The sequence below is a fragment of the Stegastes partitus genome, unplaced genomic scaffold (assembly GCF_000690725.1).
Source record: "Stegastes partitus isolate 25-593 unplaced genomic scaffold, Stegastes_partitus-1.0.2 Scaffold300, whole genome shotgun sequence".
NCBI classification, from domain to species: domain Eukaryota; kingdom Metazoa; phylum Chordata; class Actinopteri; family Pomacentridae; genus Stegastes; species Stegastes partitus.
This window is the reverse complement of record NW_007578031.1, coordinates 404,304-413,033: the sequence shown is the minus strand read 5'-3', so window position 1 is coordinate 413,033 and position 8,730 is coordinate 404,304.

Genomic DNA, 8,730 nt, shown 5'->3' with positions numbered 1-8,730 from the left:
CTCCAAAATGTAACCAACAAAACTTAAAGCTTTAAAACATCTGTGTCTACATCCACATACACGCAGCAGGTTGACGAGTTTCCCTGTAGCTCAGACGTGTGTCAAGTTTACAGGAGAGTTGAAGTTGTCATTCCAGCTGAAGAAATGGGTCGTTACTTTTTCTTCTCCTTTAAAACATTGACAGCTTTACAACAAAACCTGCCACGAGACACACTTTCTGCCGCAGGCTGTTGAAGCGCTCCACCATTGACAAATATTGCATCAGTTCCTCTCCGCTGATGTAAAACAAAAACAAGCCGAAGTGTATTTGCTGCAGACGGATCCGCTGCAAAGCTTCTCAATAGGAGCAGCTTTCTCCCGTTGTTTTTTTACAGCTAAGAAAAGAAAACCAGTATAATTTAAATACATAAATGGATCAGTCTGGGGTTAGTGTTCTCTAAGACATGTTCTGAAGGATGTAAACAAAGATATGAAAAACAGGGAAGCAGTTATTTCTGTATTTTGTCAGTGATGAACTTCTTCCTCCTCTTTGTGTGAATCATCCAAAATCAGTTGCTCATTAACCAGAACTCAGGCCTCTATCGTACAAATGTAGGAGTTGGAATCATCGGCATATCATGAGCTACAAACGTGTAAACAGTGAATTCTTAATAAATGAACTAGAAAGTGCATCAGTCTGAACAAATAGAACAGCTCAGAATGATCAGGTGTGCATTTCCAAACAGGTTTTGTAATCAGGACAGTCAGAGCTCAGCCATGTAGATTTTTTATTTCCCAGCAGTGACACACCTCAACAGAAGCCTGAAGATGTCTGAGGATTGTTTCCTGTGTGGACTAAAAGGCAGACATTTTACCCAAACCACAGGATACCTGCAAGAGAAAAATACATCGTTAAAATACAGAAAGTCCTTTTCTTCTCCAAGCAGCAAAACCTTGGATTGATTCTTTGAAACAGACAGAAAAATGCATGTTTTCCTCTCAGAGTGGAGTTTTGTTAGTTTTACAGTAACAGTTGTACCAGCGTGGATCAGCGGGATAGAGGTGGAGCGAGTGGAGAGCTTCAGATACCTGGGTGTCAACATCGCCTGACGTGGTCCTGTCACATCAGCACCCTGGTGAAGAAAGCTTGACAGCATCTCTACCTGCTCAGACGCCTGAGGGGCTTTAAGCTTCCTCTCAAGGTGCTCAGGAGCTTCTACACCTGCATCATTGAGAGTGTTTTGGCTGGAAGCATCACCAACGGGATGGGCAGCAGCATCCAGCAGGACTTCTTGGCCCTGAGGAGGGTGGTCCGCTCGGCTCAGAACCACCCTCCTCAACCTGCAGGACATTTACACCAAACGATGCAGGTTAAAGGCAGGAAGCTTGTGAGTGAGCCCACCCACCCCAGCCTCAGACCGTTCTCTCTGCTGCCGTCAGGACGGTATTACTGCTGCCTGAAGGCAAACACAGAGAGGATGAGGAGGAGCTTCTTCCCTCAGGCTGTCCGCCTGCTGAACCTCAAACAACACACTCAATAGACAATTCAACCAGTCACTTTCCACCTTGTATATATACATGTGTATAATATTATTGTTTTCTTTATTTATTTTATCTCCTTTTGCACTGTTTGAAAATTTGATTTATTTGTTTTTGCATATATTTTTTTTATCCCCCTCTCTTTCTCGATAGATATAGATATATATAGATATACTCATATATATATTTATTTCTTGTGTGTTTTATTCTTTATTCTTATTGATCATTTTCATATTGTTTCGGTGTGGAACAGGTGCACAAAGCATTTCACTGCACATTAAACCACGTATAGCTGTGTTAATGACCAATAAAGACCTTGAATCTTGAACCTGCCAACATGGTGCCACCTAAATACTCAACAGAAAGCTTTGCTGCTCACACCTTTTAGTTGTCTTCATCAATCACCCTCACCTTGCAGGTCATGGCGGCGTCTCCACAGCCTCCTGCATGACACGGCGTCAACCTGACAGCCTTGTGACGATAATTAAAATCCTTTGCGAGTACGTCAGTGAAATGCTGCTTGCCGAGTTACTGCGCGGGTAATACTAACGTTGGTAAAAGCTGTAAGGGACGTTGTCGTGCGTTGAAACCTGTTTTCAGAGAATACACTTGCATTCATGTGCTTATGTAGCGCTCTCAGTGGGAGTTTAACTTCATTAATGCGTCTGAATACTTCCTACAGCCCTGAAAACACACCAACAATTTCTGCGGTTAAAGGGTTTCATGACCTGCAGAACAAAAACAAACCAACATATGTTCCGACACACGTTTGCTTCTGTTGCTCATTTACCTACAGACAGTGTCTTCATTTACTTTATTCAATCGCTATTATTCATTTATAATAACAGACCTCTTCAAACCTTTTTCGAATCCTTTTCATGCGCCTTCCTCGGGTTATTTTGGTGCGATAAAGAAAACAGGCTGTGTTTTACGACTTCACTGCTATTATTAACTCACTTTATGAGCGGCAGGGCTGGAGCTCGGCCAGGAGGAAAGTAGTTCACAGAGATAACTAACAGGACATTAAGAGCCAATGGCCTGCTGGCTCTCTGTGGCTCGTACCGGCCCCCCCAGAGTCAGCTGATGTAACTCTTTATGTAATTTGTCCAATATTTGATGCCGTCCTCTGTGAGCAGACAGTGGAGGTCGGTGACCTGGTGTCGGCAGTGAAGTCATTCTAGAAAAATGTTAGAATCGGTTTTTATCGGCCTTATTTAAAACTTGCTTCCTATAGCTGTGAAAGGTGATTGTTAAAAGTTTGCAATTTGCTTCAGGGATTCCGGCAGCGAGGATTTTCCGAGATGGGAAAAGTATTCAAATGTTTGTAGAAGCTTTCCAAAATTCTTACTCATGGCTCTGTTGAGTTTATTAAAGGAGGAAAAAATCATTTGTGATATTAAATTTGCAATAAAAATGAAAAGACTCACTGAAAGACACAAAAACGACACAGCAGTGAAAGTTGCGCATTCGAAAGGAAGTATGTTGGAAATTTACACTAGATAAGTAAACTCAATACGCAGGTTCTCCGTCCTCGACCTTTGGTCACATGATACGTTTGGCTTCTTGACTGTTCTTGTTAGCTGTAACATGTATGTCTGTAGGTCCACATTGCATGGGCTTGTTTGATCATTTCCCAGTTTATATTGAGCTAATGTGAATGAACACGTACACAAACCCTGAGCAAGGCTGCACTGTTTCATTATGGTACAACAGGAAGTGTGTAACTAGCAGTTATTTTCATTACCAATATGTCTGACTGATGAGTTTTTTTAAATGTGAAATGTCAGAACATATCGAAAATTTAGCACTGTATATATTAAAATGTCCTTATTTCTTTTGGCTCAGCATTTGTCAAAACTTTAACTTTACTATCATGTAAAACTGGAAACCAGCAATTATTCATATTTAACAACCTGTCGTCTGAGAATGTTGGCAAGTTCTGAGGTGAAAACTAAAACTTTTAAGGGGCAATAATCAGATTTTAAACCCTGATCTACAGCCCTGTACAGTATAGAAAAGACAAGCTGGGTCCATTAAATTCCTGCACAGTGTTTTACATGCATGAGGTTAATGCAGCCGAGCCAACACTAATGGTGGCTACATTGAGCTGTCACGCCTCAGAGGTCAGTGTGTTACACACAGAGCCTGGCCCACATTCCTTCATGCATGTTTGTGCCCTGAACTATAGGACGAACCTGCTGCTAAACCATGACTGACATCTCTACGACAGCAGCTGGAGGAGCCACTGAAGACTAGCGGGGAGGGTGTGCGTTTACGACTCTGGATGCTACAGGTCAAAGTTGAGGGCTCTTTAAAGACAGTACAGAATTAGATTTAAGGTCACGGAGACGAAAATAAATTATCTGAGGACATGAAGCTCTCGAACTCCTGCGTCAGGATCTTCATGCTGAGCAATCTAAAGCGCAATATGGTTTTAAATGTTATTATAAACAGCAATGTCTCATCTTTAACATGCCTTTTATGTAGTTAATATGCAGTAGCACAGTCCTAAATGTATTTATGTGTTGTAAATATTCTAAATTCTTTTATTGCTTTATACATGTATTCTTTTTTTTTTTTTAATTATTCACTTCTATGATGTATAACAATAAATAATTAACAGGCTATTTTGCTCCAGTATGAGATGCTTTTACTTTTATGTCTTCAGTATTTGTTGCTGCTGATGCTTTACTTTGAAAGCACAACTTTTACTTTTAATGGTTGTTGTGGCTTTTATTGTTTTTGAGTAACATCGATGCTTTGACCAAAGCAAAGGATCTGAAAACGTCCTTCTACACTGGTCATTAAAAAAAAAAGCACAAATTCACACCATAAGTCACAAATTCGAGATCCCAACTTCTTTCCTTAACGACTGTTTTGGTGGCATTAGGGAACTGCGTCACGCTCGACGGTGTGAGACGCGGTGAGGAGAAGTTTCTATGAACACTCGTTACTCAACGAGCGCTCGGCGACAACAACACGAGGTCGTTGACCTCCGCCGTTCGCTCGCCGAGGACAGAATTGTGCAACTCTGACAGTAAACATTAGCCAAAGTACGCAACAGGAGTGAGGTGACTGTGCATTGTTGTGGCACATGAGCGAGTTATGTGGCAGTAATTGCTTATTGTGTTTGAACATTTTGTTCATGACGCTCCGGTTATTACACACACAAACACACAGCGTCATGTTTTACCTTAACCTGACCTTATCGTAACCTTAAACCACACCTACAGCGCGTAGAGGAAGATGTGTACCATCACCAGTGACCGACACACACAAGCACAGACGGTCAACTTTCCAACACCTAAACCTAACTTTAACCTAATCTCACCCTAACCTAAGCCTGCAGTGTAATGATTTACATGATGGGGTCTTTTTGTCCCAGTAAGGAGGTCAAACCCTCACAACACAAGCACACAGAGTACCGAACACCTTGTGTGCTCCATTACACCTGTGTGATTAGTTAATAAGAAACACTTGCAAGCTGAATGTGAGACTCAGCAGGCAACAAACATACTTCCTTCATAGCACTAACACTACCTGATTCATCTCTTCACCATTAAATATAAGGTTTGTGTTCCTTAATAGCTCAGTTTCACGCCTCAGGTTTCTTACATACTCACACAAACTCAAAGGATAGTTGTTAACAAATCATATAAAAAGTCCTGAAGCAACATCTCTCAGTAGCTTTTGACCACCCTACCTGGTCTGTTGGTCTCATCTCCAATGTGTAAATCTGTAACAACACCTCTCGATTGTATAGTTTCGTATTTCTTGGGGACTATTTTAAGTAGTGGATTAATCTGCATTTGGTGCTATAGTGACTGTTTGGTGTAGCAGGGCGGTGTGTGGGGTTAAGTTAATGTAAACTACAGTGTGTGTGTGTTCATGGCAGTGAAGGAAAGTGTTTCCCAGCAGTACAGTGCAGGTCACTGATTAGTCTGGATTGATTCGTCTTTCTGGACAACAGTGGAGCTCTATGGCACAAATCAATGAGCTCTGATACACACACAGTACTTGTTAAATAGAACTGAGGAGTTCATTTGTAAAAACAGATAACCCAGAAAACTCACTTTTCCATCGTCTACCTGAGACAATATCAATCAAACTTAAGTTATCTCTATTATGTCATGTCAAGTTGCCATGGTGATGGTGGCGCCACCTTCAGGAGACAACGAAAGTGAACGTTTTGAGTGTCTTGTCTATCCCAGACGTTCATTCCGCAAAACTTGCGGCCGGGAGACTTTGCTGGACGTCAGGACAGTGAACGGTGCTGGAATTGTGACAATCGGTTGTGATTTGGACATACTACACCAGGGGTGGGCAATCCTGGTCCTGGAGGGCCACAGTCCTGCATGTTTTAGATGTTTCCTTTCTTCCAACACACCTGATTCAAATGATCAACTCATAATCAAGCTCTGCAGAAGCCTGATAACAATCTTGATCATTTGAATCAGGTGTGTTGGAAGAGGGAAACATCTGAAACATGCTGGATTGTGGCCCTCGAGGACCAGGATTGCCCACCCCTGTGCTACACCAACACAGAGTCCGATCAGAGACTAAGCCGGCAGTTACCCAATAGAGAAGGAAGTGCAAACAGTACAAACAAAGGAGGAGGAAGAGAGCCGGGATCCATGCTANTGTGTGTGTGTTCATGGCAGTGAAGGAAAGTGTTTCCCAGCAGTACAGTGCAGGTCACTGATTAGTCTGGATTGATTCGTCTTTCTGGACAACAGGGGAGCTCTATGGCACAAATCAATGAGCTCTGATACACACACACTTGTTAAATAGAACTAAAGAGTTCATTTGCAAAAACAGATAACTCAGAAAACTCACTTTTCCATCGTCTACCTGAGACAATATCAGTCAAACTTAAGTTATCTCTATTATGTCATGTCAAGTTGCCATGGTGATGGTGGCGCCCCCTTCAGGAGACAACGAAAGCGAACCTTTTGAGTGTCTTGTCTATCCCAGACGTTCATTCCGCAAAACTTGCGGCCGGGAGACTTTGCCGGGCGTCAGGACAGTGAACGGCGCTGAAACTGCGGTGATCGGTTGTGATGCGGACATGCTACACCAACATCGGAGGCCACGCCGGCAGTTACCTGAGAGAGAAGGAAGCGTGAATAGTACAAACGTAAACAAAGAAGGAGGAAGAGGCTAACCCCTCCAGACCAGCAGGACCGTCCTCCGACTCTCCAATGTCCGCTCCCTCCACAACAAGCTGGACGAGCTACGTTTGCTGAGAGAAAGACTGCTGTGTGCTTGCTTTAACAGAAACATGGCTCCATGACAACATCCCAGACGGACATACAGCTGGAAGGGATGCAGACAGACAGACAGCTAGCTCTGGGCAGCATCTGCGGTTTCACCATCGTCACACCATCATGTGTGTCTTTGTGTCCCTGAAGATCTACCAGGACCTGAAGAGGTTCACCATGTTCAACGTGATGGTGGCGCACATGGACACAGCGAGAGTCAACGTTTAGTGTCTCTATCCTGGACGTGCATTCTGCAAAACTTGCTAATTACATGATCTTGAAGAAACGCTCTCTCATCTTGCCTGTACTACTGTGTGTGTACAGCAACATGACAATAAACTTGATTTGATTTGATTTCTACTGAGTCAAATCCACTCAACTTCAGTTTGATTGACAACATCTTGAGCAAACACCAAAAAAAAAAAAAGGTTTTCTGAGAATCTACAGAAATAGAGTTATCTGTTTTTGCAAATGAACTCTTCAGTTGTTGCTGTTTGGTTTTATTGACTTATGCATTCAATTAAAGTCCATTCTGGAGACGAAGCAGGAGTGATGTAACAGTGTGTAAAGAAAAACACACACACACACACACACACACACACACACACACACACACACAGGAAGGGAGCGGTGAAGGACGCCTTATCAGTGATATAATGTCAAAACAGTACAGGTGTGTCCTTGTTATTTGGGAATGGAAAAATCTAGGGTAACACGCTGTCCCCGTGTCCTGCTTCTCAGTGAGTTTTTTCCACATGGATGTTTAACAGGAGTTTTGTGTTTTGTTAGCTGGAATGATTCACACGTCTTCCATGTAATAGGTGAAGGCAGAGTTTTTACACCAACCACAGGAATGATACTGACATTTGTTGTTGGGGAGTCAATCAGCCAAATACAAAGACACACAAAAGGATCACAAAGTTATACAAACTGACCACAATAAGGTGATACCAGAGAGACACAGAGATTCCCCTACTGAGAAACAAAATGACACCAACCAAGCATAAAACCACCACAAAGACATACAAAACCACCCCAAAGATGCACAACGTTGCCACAAAGACACACAATAATCCTTACATACATATAAAGCAGTACCAAAGAAATGCAAAACAACTACAAAGATACATAAAACTACACCAAAGATGCCAATAAACAACCATAAAGATGCAAAAAATGCCCCCAAAAATGCACAAAACAACGCCGACAATATGCAAAACGACCCCAGAAAAGTGAAAAACAAGCCCAGGAACACACAAAACCACCACAAATCCCAAAATTACACCAGAGGGGCACTAAAGGGAAACATAAAAGAACCCCCAGAGAGGCGATGTGACACCAAACAGGCAAAAACAACACGAAAGAGACACAAAAGGAAACCAGGACATAAAACTAGAGAACTGCAAAGGCAGACAAAAAATGAGCACAAACAGTAAAACCCAAAAGAATCACTAGATGGACAGTCACTGAGTAACTTAATAATAACACATTTTCTTCACTGCATATTTTGTATGGATGTGACTACACGTAATAAATAAAGGCAGCGAGTAAAAGTGCTTTTACTCTGAAATTTAAATAAAAGTAAGTAGAAGTAGTTAAAATACGGTTGCAGTTAAATATAGTAGTCGAGTAAATGTACTTAGTCACATTCCACCCTTGAGAGTAACCGAGAAGGTCAGAACCAGCGCTACCAGCTACTATTATTACTACTTTAAATATTTTTCTAGGACTGTGGGTCATTTATTATTGGATTGAACCTTTACCCTCAGCTCCGTTTGTCACTTGTAGCACATTTCACGCTCCAGTGAAACCTCGCCTGGGTTACAGCTGGAGATAAAAACACTGCTGGAGGAGTTAAGGCGAGAAAAAAAAGGCAAAGGTGAAGTGAAATCTTGCCATAAGTGAGACGAGCTTACATTACAGGTACAGTTTATGACAATCTGCTCCTTAT